The sequence below is a fragment of the Polyodon spathula genome, chromosome 16 (genome assembly GCF_017654505.1).
Source record: "Polyodon spathula isolate WHYD16114869_AA chromosome 16, ASM1765450v1, whole genome shotgun sequence".
In the NCBI taxonomy this organism is placed as follows: domain Eukaryota; kingdom Metazoa; phylum Chordata; class Actinopteri; order Acipenseriformes; family Polyodontidae; genus Polyodon; species Polyodon spathula.
In genome coordinates, this window is record NC_054549.1 from 11,568,250 (window position 1) to 11,575,749 (window position 7,500).

Here is a 7,500-nt window from a genome sequence, read left to right on the forward strand (position 1 = left end):
ACGTTTAAGTAGATAACGAACATTCGCTTGGGAGGTCTTTGATAAACTATCCTTGAAATCATTTCGGATCGGGTTTGATTCCCTCTTAAAAGGAACAGCTGTGACTTTTTAAGTTACAATTGTGAGTATAATGTCCTAGAAATCACTTCAGTGTGTTTGATGGAAAGTAACGTATTAAGACACTATCGAATGACATCCATATTAAAGCAGTCATTGGAAGATTCTTTGTTCTATTAGATTCAGTTATCGAGCCCCCTAAAAACAAAATTAACTAATTATTTCCCCATGCATAAAAACATGCAGGTTCAGTTTGAGGTGTTCTTGCACGTGTATTCAGTAATGTCTTGTATCTTTAAATTTAAATGTATTATCCTATACTATTGTGCTGTTTTAGACATTGTATATATTTTTTTAACAACAGAATCATTTTTGAAGTTTAATAAAAGCAAAAACACTTTAAAACTGGAATCTATTTTAGACATTGTGCTAAAATAATCTTAAAGTATGATATACATGCTTACAACTTTAAATCGCTATTTCTTTTACAAATAATGGTCTGGAACAATTTTTAAAGTGGGGATGCTGAAAGCCACTGAACAAAACTGTAACCCCTGTATATGATGAAAGCCATGCAAAGCCACCCACAGCACCCCTAGTTCCCTAGTTAAATATTTAAAAGACACATTATAAGAGATGAATATTTCATGCAATGGTCAACTTAATGTTAATAAACACCAAACTCATTTAACTAAATGTCTTAAAAGACAAAAACTGGTTTTGTTCAAATCTTCTTCCCCGTGAAAGAGACGAATTGCGCAGCTTATACTATCTGTGGTACAGAAAACATTCTAGTGGACGAAATAAAACAGACACAATTGTCGAGGTCTCCTTTCTGAACAGAACATAAATATACAGCAGTTTGCCACTTCTTGCACATAATTAGAGGCTTCCCAGCGCGAACCCTTTTTCCTAAAGTTCTAGTTGACGTGACCTTTGAGCCAGAAGGAAAGCTGATCAGGTTGGCCAGACAAATTTCACCATCTAATCAGCCGGGAGATCAGAAAGGCAACACATGGCTGGCTTTAGTTTAAAAAAATAAATAAATAAATAAATAAATCTCCTTTCCTGCCAGCAGGTGGCGCCACAGCCCAGTCTTTTCAAGCCCGGCGCACTCACAGCTCTGGCTCAGTGAGTGGAAGTCCTCCACACTTGCTAGCCTGTCGGTCGCACACCCAGGCAGCAGCCAACATATGGAAATGTTTGATTTGATATAGTGTCGTTTTTGTAACGTCTTTACTTGCAGACGTATGCGTTTTTGTGTGTGTGTGTGTGTGTGTGTGTGTGTGTGTGTGTTTTTTTTTTGTTAACCCACAGAGTGAGAAATTTGATCTGGGGTTACTACCAGTGATTTAAATACAAAACAGACTTTCTTATTAAACCATTATCTACAGGTACAGAGGGATGGAGGGGGTGGAGGAGAAGGGGATTTTGGAGGGAGAGGTAAATCTCACCCCTCCATCCCCCCTAAATCTGATTTATATCAACACTATTATGTTTCTGCCCTTCATTCTGGCCTTATGCCCTCGAGTCAAACTGACATGCTCTGCAGACCCTGTGGGCAGAAATACACAAGCACCTTACCAAAAACCACTAGTGCTCCATTGCTAACCCAAGCCTACATCTGGACAGGGGATTCCACAAAGACATCAAGCAAGGACAAACTGAGAAGAAACGAGACTAAGCAAATGGCAGTTTAAGAGCAGAAGCTTGTGTAGAAGCTGTTCGTTCATGCAAATGTGTATTTATTTATTATTAAGAACGGACATGGCAAAACACTGCTTTTGGTAGATTTATAACCTAGTAGGTCATAAAGGCACTGACCAACATCAAGTAGTAAATGCAGCAGTGCTATCACAGTGTTACAAATGTTTTGATACTGCCAAGTACCTGAGTGTGAGGCTTTGGTAGGATCGCAGGAGTATAATTGTAGTATCTCAGCATTGCCGAGTCTCTTAAGTGAACCTTTGAGCTGTTTGTAACCTCTTCTCTGGTATCAGTCTCAATATCTTGTGTGGGTTTAAGGTAGTAATAGATTCATTTGATTAGAATATTTAAACAAAGTCTCACAAAGAGGCCTATTCAGTCAACAGCACATCACTCTGATTCAGTTTCATGAAAACAGATTCCCTTACTTTTTCGCGACGCAGCGATATTTAAAAAAAAAAGAAAAAAAAAAAACAACTGACCAACATATATTCAATTTAAGATTTTGGAAAAACACTGCAGGGTGATCTTTGCATAGTTCAGGGAGACTGTTTAATTTTAAAGAAAAAAAAATCACAAAAGAACCATTGAGGGTATTGATACACACACATCACCAGAGCCAGATCGCCGATAGCCCCATACCTACAAATGTGGTGCTCTGCTCTTGGTGCCTCATACGCTGCATTACTGTATTCAATGCAAAGCTTTTGCGTGTATAACACACTGCTCGCTATGCAGCCTGTGTCCTTTACCACCTACAGGAATTCCAAAAGAATCAGTAGGATTTATAAAGGATTTAAACAACTGTTAAATAATCCTATAGGACTCATACAGACCGAGACACTTCCCTATAGGATTTGTAAAGCGAAGGTCTTGGACAATGAAATACAGTGTATAGTGCAGAAGCCTATCAGGTACAACAAGAATAAACTGTATACTGCAGGATAGCATTTGTTTTGATCAATAAAGGATTTTACTGGGACAAGGGACTGTGTCCTATTGGGAATTTGCATTTATTTATTTAGATAAATAAATAAATAAATAAATTGTACAGATTATATCTGGGTGCGAAGACAGAGTGGAGCTGTTCTTTTCAAATCCAGCATTGGAAAACTAAAAACACATTCATAAAATAAATATATATTTTTGAATAACTTCCCAAATTTGCCTTCGAGGTCAGTTCGCAAAAGTGTACCTCTTAAAATAATGAGAGGGGCCGGTCTAGCCTCTAAGCTGTTAACACCCCCCCCCCCCCCCCCCCAAACACACCAATAAGGGCGTCCATCGTAAAGTATTTCACCTTAAAAATGTATATGCAGCAATTGTCTGTGCGTAAAACATTCATCCTGACGTTTCCTCTTGTGCTGTATCTGCAGTGTGCCAGAAAAGCAGAGTTATGAGGTTTTGACAGCGAAGAGAGGACAGGGCTGATGTGTGTGACTCTTTTCAGCTATAAAGGGCCATTAAAAGGCAATTGGTAACCCAACACAAAACCAGGCCAAACCAGAATTGGAGCTCTTTCCAGACAGAGCTCTCCAGTATGACCCAGGTCATCAGAAACTTGGAATGCCAGTGCCAGCAGTGCAGAGGGATTTAATTGCGCGTGCTAGAAACATACAGAGCTCTCTGTGGTTAATACAACACAGCAATAACATCGGATACATTTCTGGAGCTGCTGGTGACCCTGCTTTAGAAAGCCAGCCAAATGGTCACTGGTTCCAGCTATTAGCTCCTGGACTTATTACTCCTGAGACATGAGCAGGAAAAGCTAAACAACAAAACAAACGATACAAAAAATGAAAACAAAATACCGGATTTACAAATCGGGTTTACCAATACTTCTCTGTGTTCTTTTCCTTTAAACAGCCTAAATGGGATAATTCATATCTCAAATCAATAAGAGTCATATTGTGGAGCGCAAGGAGTCATATACTGTATGGCTGAAGAGTTATTCTCGAGTTAGGCAACGTGTGATCTACAGAAAGGAAAGTGGTTTCGCTTGTTCCCTGCATTTCTCCACTGTAATGGTAGCGAGTGGTACAGCTCTATATGAAGTGGTAATGACATGATCCAGTGGTAGAATTCAATTGCTGTGTACCAGCCTCTCATACCAAATGCATCATTATCTTTAGGGCTCCTAAAGGCAGGCAACTTCCCCACTAAACACAGCCAGGAGCCCAGACAGCTAACCCCCTATACCAAGAAGAGGATGTGTCACTTCCCTCCCAAACAGCATGGCAAGAACTCCTTTAAGAAAAACAAACAGGCCTGTCTTCGTAAAGCACGCGACACACAGCTTCTCAATATCTCTAAGTGCTGCTGGCTGAAAGACGCAGGTCCTGCAGTGAACTACAAACCGCTGTTCAAAGCTTCCTCTTTCGAAGTTTCATTTGTTTCTCTGATCTTTAGCTTGCCAGGACATCAACTGGCTGTCACATTGCCGGTCACACTCCGTCGCTCTCAGCCTATTGGCTAGAGGCAGATTTATATCTCGCTGTCACAGCCAATCGCACGGTGGCGTCGCTCACGCCACTGTTTAGTTACAGTGACAAACATGCTGATTAGAGAGGCCCAGTGATTTATGGGTATTTGCTGAAGAGGAACACTGAGCATAATGGAGTAACACCACAGAGCAGCCAGCTCTGAGGTCAATTGTAGAGTCCTGCCACTGTAGGTCACATTTAAAAAGGTCAAGACAAATCCATAGCACGTTTTGAGGGGAATTGACTTGATTTCAGCTGATCTCTCATTGAGGGTCTATGGATATGGTGCAGGCTCTTTTCAATTCATTTCCGACAGTAGGCTTCAAGTATTCAGTGGGACCCAGCAGTTCTTGGGTGTCCAGTCCAATAATGCTGCACATGGACACTCCTGCAGAGGCCTGATACATCAACACACGAAACTGCAGTTCTACGTTTTTATTTCATTGGCTACTTTGCCGAAATGCACAAGCCCAGAAGCCAGGCACACACCCACGCAAGTGGTTCTTTTTGTATGTGTGTCTGGGATTCAGCATATGTGGTCTGCACCAGTTCCTACTGGAGACCAGAGTCAATTCAAGTGTTGACAGCTTACCCTGAAAATATCCACTTCTGTTGCAAATCTGCTTTCTAGCTTTGGTGTTAACCACGTGCAGGAGAGTGGAAATCGGGAACACATACAGCCTTCTGCTGTTGCAATGCTCAAACCATTTAACTCTATATTTACATGGTTGGTATATTTTGTAAGCTCTTTTATACCTGAGCTAACCCACCTCGAAGATCGACATATCATTTTCTGCATCAAAAGCAGCTTTTACAGCAGAATGCTTTTGTGTTTTTTCTTGGGGGGGGGGGGTCTGTTTCTGGGATTATTAGATGATGAATCTGTGTTCATTTCTATCAGACATTTTCTTTGCAGATAAAGAAATAAACAAATGTTGCATAGCTTACTTTGTTACATGTTATGCCAGTCTTTAAAAGCACAGGTACAATTGCATACTTTTGTAAATGAAACGTGCAGCAATTGGTTCTGCATCAAACATGGAACTATATATACTATTAATTATATATGCACTATCATAGAATACCCTGTATATACAGTGATGGCTTTTCAATAGTATTACAAGCATGATACTCAGCCCTAAAGGCAACCCACTGAAATGTTCAAACAGGCTAATGGATTTTAACACTAAACTATACTGGGATTAAGAACTCTGGCCAAAGGTCAAATGCTAGGTTAGAGTAAAGCATACTTCCTTTCCTCCATTTCCCACTCTCCATCTCCTCCCCCCTCCCCAGCTCTCTCTCCTCCCCCACTCTCTCTTTTCTGACTGGTCACATTGTCAGGTGTTATTTGGAACTGGGTGCTGCGATAGTGAAATTCACCAGCAGCCCTGGGACTGTGAATCATTTTCTCTGTGTTTAAAATGCCAAGCATGCATGCAGAAAGCAAGCTGAACGCACTGCAGGCTAATTAATGAGTAATCCAGAATGGCTCCATCCAGAATGCCCCATGAAGAACCTGACTGGGGCAGGACAGGGCTGGCTGCAGGGGACACAAAGCAGATCTTTAGGTCCTAGCCGGACAGAGAGAGGAATTTACTGCACTTAACATGCTTCCTGTCCGCTCCACGTTTACTGTGGCTTCACTACACTTGTGTACCATAGCAACATATTGGGATACAGATTAATAAATGACTCAATCGATTTCCTAACACACACATGAAAATATAGACCACTGTATGTGAAACAAAGTGAAGCAAAGCAGCGGTCCAGGCAGGGAACTCACTTTAACCTGATACCAAATCATCATTCTAAGAGCTAGTATCTTATTGACCTTCAATAAGCAATACGTCCCATGATTGGCAAGGAAGGGAATTATATTGTCCCCTCTATCTATTACATCCCCGCTGTGTGCCAGGGTTCCTCTCCTCCTCCTTGGCCTCCACCTGCTTTTTGGCTTTGTATAACAGAGAGGGCAGCTATCCTGCCCCCCCTGCCCATGGCTTACCTACGGTCAGTCTCTCCACTTATCTGCGAGCTACAGGCACTTCAAAAGACTAGGCCAAAAGAATGATACAGTGTAAAAATATGTATAATGTAGTAATGTTGTCTAGTCTAACCTTTAATAATATCGCATGACTTTCCTGACTGACAATGTTATCCACATCAGAGATAGAAGTAAAGTCTTTTGACCACCTATATCCCAGGAAGTAGCAATACTTTTGGCATTTTGTGAACCACCTTTGAAAGGAGGCGTGTGAGAGAGAGAGAGAGAGAGAGAGGAGAGAAAAAGAGAAAGAGAGGGGAGGACAAGGCATGGGGAGAACAGCGCTGCACCTTGAAGTTTTTAAAAGACCGTCTCTTGGTTAAATCTATTACCAGTGTGCTGTTAATCGAAAGCTGCCCCTCTGGCACTTCTTTCTGGCTTTTCTATTTATTGGATCCTCGGTTTCCTGCACTCCAAATCCATGCTGCTGTTCCTCCCTCCACCAGCTTCGTTTAATTAGCTAAACATTTGATGCGGAAAATTGACATCGGCTTTCAAAGTTTTCTCTCCCCCTCCCTACCCTTTCCTTTAACCTCCTCCCAGCTCCCAAACCCCAGGGGGTCCCTGCAGTAAGCCTATCCATCTACCTTTATCTTCTCCAAATTGAAAACAAAATAGCGCAGAGCTGTAGGTGCAGCTTGGATCGATCAGGCTAGTGCTGACTCAGGGTTTGGTTGAATTTGCTAATAGATTTTTTAAATAGATTTGTTTCAAAGTCATTTCTCCCCCCATAAAATCTTGTTCACTTAGCTTTTTAAACATTTCCAGTGGACTGTATTATAAACTGAATGGTTAATAAAAAAAATCCTGTGCTGAAAACAGTACAAGAGAACAAAAACTCTCACAGGTGGCACTCAAGAGCCATAAGTGAGCAGCCCTGGTTAACAGCATAGAAGTACTAGTAAACAGGTGGGCTTGGGTGACAGCCACTTCTTCAAGATTATCCAATTGCTTTTTTTACCTTAACAGTCGTAATTAACAGGGGTGGTACTATCTCCAGTTTGACTGAGGAACACAGGCTGTGCAAATCTACCAGTCCTAGCCTAATTACATATAGAATGATAGACAGGCTGCAGGGAAGGGTTATAATTGCATCAATGGGTTCTGATGACAGCATAAACCACGAGAGTGAAGCTCAAATAGTTTATGATGAATGCACCAGAACCCTGAGATGTAATTACAACCTAAAGTAATTCACTTCAGCCC